The sequence below is a fragment of the Notamacropus eugenii genome, chromosome 1 (genome assembly GCF_028372415.1).
Source record: "Notamacropus eugenii isolate mMacEug1 chromosome 1, mMacEug1.pri_v2, whole genome shotgun sequence".
NCBI classification, from domain to species: Eukaryota; Metazoa; Chordata; class Mammalia; order Diprotodontia; family Macropodidae; genus Notamacropus; species Notamacropus eugenii.
Genome location: NC_092872.1, coordinates 644,651,639 through 644,658,703, shown reverse-complemented (window position 1 = coordinate 644,658,703; position 7,065 = coordinate 644,651,639). Strand labels below are relative to the sequence as shown.

Sequence of the window (7,065 nt, the reverse complement as noted above, 5' to 3'; positions counted from 1 at the left end):
CTACAAAGTCATGTGGACAGTTTGAACATATGATACACACACACGCACACATACACTCATAAATCTCTTAAGTCCCTCATGTTTGGGGATTTGAAAATGTTTGTCCATTATTTTCAGTATCAAAAAACTAAATAGCAATTAAATGGAACTAACTCATTGTATAATCATGGTGGGAACTCCCATTACCTAATCACCTGACCGGGGTGGGGAACTGAGGCCTTGAGGCCACATGTAGCCCTCTAGGTCCTCATATGTGGCCCTTTGACTGAAACCAAACTTCATAGAACAAAACCCCCTAAGGGAATTCAGTCAAAGGGCTTCTTCTTCTAGGTCATCTTCTAGGGTAGGGATTCTTAGCTTTTTTGTGTAATAGACCCATTTGGTAGTCTAGCAAATCTTATGGATCTTTTGTCAGAATAACATTCTTAGATGCATGAAACAAAATATATAGCATCACTAAGGAGACCAAATTGTTACATATATCTGTGTATATCTATGCATTATATGTATATATATATATATATATATATATATATATATATATATATACATAGTCATGGAAAGTTAAAATATATAAAAATATACATACACATGTATAAACCAAATAGTTACACCTATATGTGTATGACTGGTTACATTTATACATATGTGTATATATATACACAAAATTATATAGACATCTTATATACATGTATGCATGTATGTACATGTGTAATTATTGGTATGTGTATATATTACATGTAAAGATGTGTGTAACTGGTATATGTGTATATATATGTACAAGTAACTATTTGGTTTCATCTGTGATATTATGTATTTTATCATATGCACCTAAGAATGTTATTCTGATAAGGGGGTTCATAAGTTTCACCAGACTGACAAAGGGGTCCATTGCATACAAAAGCTAAGAACCCTCATCCTAGAAGATGAAAATGGAGAGACAGATATAGATATGCATGTATATATGTATTATGTGTGTATGTATTTTAAAGTTCATGAACCTCAGCTTAAGAACTCATGTTGGAGGGAGAAACATGGTGTCAGATAGGGTACTGGGCTTAGAATAAGGAAGAGCTGGAATAGGAAATCCCAATTCAGATACATATTACCTGTGTGAATCTAGGTAAGTCATGTAACTATCTAAGCCTCAGTTTCCTCATCAACAAAATAGAGATAATAATAGCACATCCCCCCACTGTACACACACACACACACACACACACACACACACACTTTATTGGGCTCTTACGAGTAGCAAATGAAATAACCTAAGCAAGTTAAAAGTACTTTATAAATATTAGTTATTATTATCATCATCAATCTTATACATAAGTAGAGATGGCACCCCCCATGTAGTGTTTCCTTCAGGGTCTTTGGGAAAATCTTATTAAAAAAAAAATCTCCCCTCCCCACAGCCTTCTGTGGGATGCCTAAAATTCTGACATTAGAGCTTTATTCTTTGCATGTTTCTAGAAAAAAAAAACCTACAAATCTCTTTATGAAAAATAACTTAAAAGCTGATATCAGCCATTTACTGTGATGTGAATAAAGGGTCTTCAAGAAGGTTCTTTCAAGGAAGTGGAGAGGAAGTAAACTCAACTCAGGAGGAGTCTGAGGACAAGACTAGGAAAGAATGTCTTGAGGAGGAGAAGAATGAAAAGGAATGCAGAAAAATGGTTTACTTTACAATTTCATCCAGGGCATCTTCTGTTTGTTGATTCCCAGTCTTGTCCTGAGCCCCCATCCCTATTTCCCCTTATCTACAGATCACTCCTGTTGGTTGAGATTGAGGTGATGTCATGTCCAAAGTCAAAGTCACCTTTGCTCCTACACCATGGTCCTCCTGACTCCAAGTCCAGGACTCTAGCTAACTGTGCCATCTAGTTGCCAATAGTCTGAGGAGACAGGGTAGGGATCATGAGTAAGGAAGACAAGTAGCTGACTATGATGGACCCCAGAGTATCTGTATGGGGGAATGATATATAAGACTGGAAATATAGAAGGGGGTCAGCTTGGGGAGAACTTTAAATGCCAGGCTGAGTTTATAGTTGATCCTGAAGGTAGCAGGAAATGGCTCAGATTTACTGGGTAGGTGGGAGACATGATCAAGAACTGAGTTTTAGGAAAACTTTGCTTTGGCATCTGAGGGAAGGCTGGATGGTAGTAGACCAGAGGACCAAATAGTAGAAAACATAACCACCTTGTGGACGAGTGTCAGACCATACCTTCTCCTTAGGGAATTGTATCATTGGTTCAACTGGCTCTGCTTCCTGCCCCCTCATCATCACTGGCCCACTCCCCAACCTGATTTTCTTGTTGTTGAGCTCTATACTGACCTTTAAAAGTCACTGCTCAATTTCCCTATTGAGGGAGGCAGCTAGGTGGCACACTAAATAGAGTGCTGGGCTTGGCATTAAGGAGACCTGGGTTCAAATCCAGCCTCAAACACTTAAGGGACATAATCCTGGTCAAGTCATTTAATCTCTGTCTGCCTCAGTTTCCTCATCTATAAAATGGGGATAACAACCCTGAAGGGTTCTTGTGAGCGTCAAATGTAAGAATATTTGTAAAATGCTTAGCGTAGTACCTGGCACATGGTAGACACTGTATAAATGCTTGTTTGCTTCCCCTGATGCCATGTCGTAGACTAGAGGTTCCCACGGAATACTAAAGCTGGAAGGGATCTCAGAGGTCACCGTGACATTAGCCAGCCTTTGCTTGAAGACCTCCAGGAAAGGGGAATGCAACTCCCTCCTCCCTCCTTTAGCAAACCCTTCCACCATCCGACAGCCCTAATTCTTTGAAAGCTGTTGTTTCCCTGAAGCCTAAAGTTGCTTCTCTGTAACTTCCACCCCCTTTGGGCCAAGATGAACAGATCTAACCCTTTCATCATAAGATAAAGCTTCAGATACTTGAGGACAACTCTGCTACTTCAGCCTCTTCGAGGCTCACTTTCCACATAGGCAAAGTAAGACAGTATAGTACAGTGATAATATTATTGTTATAATAATATTATTACTGGTATAATTAGAGATCACCTCAATAATTATATATTATTTTCAGGCTTGCAAGCATGTTACATATATTAGCTCATTTATTTCTCATTTATAACTTTATGACAGAGGTGCTTTTATTATCCCCATTTTTACACCTTATGCCCTTACTCAGGGTTACATAGCTTGTATCTGAGAGGGGACTGAACCCATATCATCTTGACTCCTAACCAACTCTCTCTTTCATCTATTTCAAGTGAACAAGGAGTTAACCATCAATTCTGTAAAAAAAAAAAAAAAAAAAAAAAATGGGGCATGGCCTCTTCCCTCCCTTCCCATGCCTGGACAAAAAAAAAAAAGACTGACAAGATAAAAAACGGAGGGGAGAAGTCACCCCACCACCCACTCCTATTCTCCAGGAGTAAAAGAGGCTGAGTGTTTGGCAAAGTCTAGAGGGAGGAGGAAATAGACAGCAGGGATGAGGGGTGGGGAGATGGGGGTGCAGAGGGTAGCTCTCAGGTGGGGGACTCCCCATCCACCCCCCAAACAGTTTAAAAAACATGGGTGACAAGATAATGTAAAGATAATCAGGGAGTTATCTAAATCCCAAGCAAATCAAAAAAGATTTCATCTTTGTTTCTCTAAAAAGGCAAAACACCATAAAGAGTCCAAGGTCCTGAACTTTTGCTCCCCAAGGCTGGGGGTCCCATGTCTTCCTCCCTTCCCTCTAGCCCTGGGGGAGAGAGGAAGCAGGTGAGAATCCTCTGATTCTTTTAAAAAGTTACCCCTTAGACTGGGCAGCTCTTGGGCCTCCCCTACCCTGCCCCCTCATGCTGCTGTGGCCGACCTCCTCTTGCCACTATTGCTTCTGCTGCAAAGATGCTCTTGGGAGCCACCCCTGTGTAGGCAGGTTTAAAATCCTCCCCTTTAAGACTCTGGTGATGCAGGGTAGAAGTCACAGTAGAGGACATTTTACTTCAGGTTGACTACGATGATAACTTCAGACTGGGAATGCCAGGTCCAATTGAGCAGGTAGAGCATTTTGTAGATGCCCAGGGCAAACCAGTAGTGACTGGTGATGGTCTCAGCTTCTCCTTGTCTTACTCACCATGAACAGCTATGGCAGGATGGCCAGAGACTCCAGGTAAATGGAGGTCCATTGGTTCTCCAGTGAGGTGAAGTCATGGTTGACTAAAAAGGTCAAGATGGCTGTGGGGACCATGAGAAACTCCATTCAGAAGTGTCATGATTGCTGATATAGGTAGCCTTAAACTTGCTATAGTACAGACAGCGGTGAAGGAGAAAGCTATGTAGACCACTTTCACAGAGGTGTTGTCAAGGGAGATGGAATTGGTGAGCAGGTCTAGGTAGTGGGTAATGAAGACCTCTGGGAACAGAACCTGACTCTTCCCTGAGATTCTAGTGCAGGAGCAACAAGATGAGGGCCAGGTGGTGGGAGAGGTCCTCCAGGAATAGGAAGAGGTTCCAGGCTGAGGGCCGGGCTGGCTGGTGGCCAGGGGCACCAGCAGGGGAGCAAGACCGAGTGGGGCCCCTTCAAAATGTTCAATTTGGAGTCAGGGGACACGGTTCCAAATCTAAGCTCTGATTTTTTTGTTCAGTCACTCCAGCCACATATGAATTTTTGTGACCCTATTTGGGGTTTTCTTGGCAGAGACACTGAATGTTTTGCCATTTCCTTCTCCAGCTCATTTTATAGAAGAGGAAACTGAGGCAAACAGGGTAAAATGATTTGCCCAGGGTCACACAGCAAGTGAGTGTCTGAGGCCAGATTTAAAGCTCAGGTCTTCCCAACTCCAGGTCCAGAGCTCTATCCACTGGGCCACTAACTTCCTTGGAAGAGGGAACTTCTATAGAAGACAAGATTTCTGGGTCCTGCAGCAGAAAAAGTTATGATTGACCTTTACCACGGGTGAATCTCATGTCACCATCATTGTACTCTACATTTGATTTCCCTCTTCCCATGGGTACTGTATATTTGTGGGAGACTGTGCTCCCAGATTTGTGGGAATAATGCTTTATAAGTGCTATTCTTGGGTTAGAACACTGCCTGGTACACTAGACCCTCAGTAAGTACTTGCTTATTTGATATCTTAAAGCAGCGGCTTAACATCTGCCTCTCACAGTCTAAGGGGCCAATCCCCAAGGCATAGAGGAATATTCTGGAAGAGAAATTTAATTCCCCAACTCAGGTGCATTACAGACTTGAGAGAACACAAGAGTGCTGGGTGGTGTGTGTCCTCAAGTAGTTCCCCTTTGCATTGCAAAAGACATTCTTGCAACTGGGAAGAATTCAGGTGGGAGTCTGGGGAAGGCGACATTGGCTTCAGAGAAGAAAGTATAATCCCCAAAGAGTCTAGCCCTTACCTCTGTGGTGGTTGAGAGGCCCATCTAGGAGAGAAACACCCTGGTAATGGCATTCTGAGACTGGGAACTTGGGGGCAATTGTACCATGTGAGAGTGCAAGTTTGCCAAGGACTATGAAGTGAAGCATGGGAATAGTATTGCAATGATGTTGTAGTATGCTTTGTTAGGGAGGCAATATGCTCTCCTGAAGGCTGATGTCCTGGGGAAATCCCCACTCACTGGGTACTATTTACAGCTTTGGGTTCCCATTACCAGCTGATATATTGTCCGGGTTTCACAGGCATACAGCAATGAGGTCAGCACAACAGCTCTGTAGACCTTCAGTATGGTAGTCAATCTAATACCTCTTCTCTCCTATACTTTCCTTCAGAACCTCCCAAACACTGAGCTAACTCTGGCAATGCACGCGCCAACCTCATTATCAATGTGTAGGTCCCTGGAAAGTACACTGAGAAGGTAAGTGAACTTATCCACAGCATTCAAAACTTCTCCATTTGCTGTAACCAACGGTCGCACATATGGATGGTGTGATGATGGCTGATGGAGTACCTCTGTTTTTTTGGTGTTAATTGTTAGGCCAAAATTAGCACAAGCAGCAGAGCATTGATTCATACTTGGTTGCATCTCACCTTCAGATTCTGCATTCAGTACACAATCATCTGCAAACAAAATCATGCACCAACCATGCCAAGAAACTGAATTGCTTCCATTTAAATTGTCTTAGGAAGGTTCTAAAGATCACCTGACAGGATAAGGTACCAGACACTAAGGTCCTTACTCTAACTAAAATGTCAAGCATTCACTCTTTGCTTCAGAGAGCACCACTCCCATGGGCTAGCCATATTGTTCAAATGCAAGATGTAGCTTGCCAAAAGGACTTTTTATGGAAAACTCACACAGGGCAAACGTCAACATGGTGGTCAGAAGAAGCGATACAGGGACACTCTCAAGGTCTCAGTTAAGAACTTTGGAATTGATTGTGTAATATGGGAGACACTGGCACACTCATCATGGCATGCCCGCATCAGAGAAGGTGCTATGCTCTATGAGCAAAGCAGAATTGAAACAGCTCAGAGGGAATGCAGGATGCACAGATTTAGAATATCCACCTCAGATGTTCACACAGACTATTTGTGCTGGACCTGTAGTGGAGCATTCCAAGCTCATATTGGTCTGATCAGTCACAGTCAGAGACAATGAAACTTGACTATAGCACAGTGATATCATTTTAGTGTTCTTCAAGAACAAAGAACAACAACCTACCATTACCCAAAAGACAAAAATCTAAATTCCTTCAGCCTAGAATTCAAGGTCTTCCCCACCCTGTCAATATGGACCCAAACCGTGCTTCTGACATTATCCGCCACTACTCCCCAATATGGACCCTCTACCGTACCCTCTATATAGCCGAATTCTGCCTATATCAACTCTAGTCAATATCCAACTCGTCATACCTTTTCTTGAAGCTTTCTCTTATTATGACAAACCACAGTGATTTCCCTCATCACTGAATGCTCTTGCATTCAGTTTCTCTATCACCATGTCATTCATTTGAAACTCATGGATTACCTTATATTCTGAACTATCTTTTACATCTATGTATATTTTGAGAGCTTAAGTCACATAATGGATTGGGAGTTAACCAAGGAGACACAAGACCTGAGTTCAATTCCTCCTCCTGATACCT

At 42.3% G+C, this 7,065-nt stretch overlaps 1 pseudogene; it reads right to left on the bottom strand.

Moving 5' to 3' along the window:
* Positions 1-622: 622 nt before the first annotated feature.
* On the bottom strand, positions 623-6,735 carry LOC140519397 (ER lumen protein-retaining receptor 1 pseudogene; annotated as a pseudogene).
* Positions 6,736-7,065: the final 330 nt, after the last annotated feature.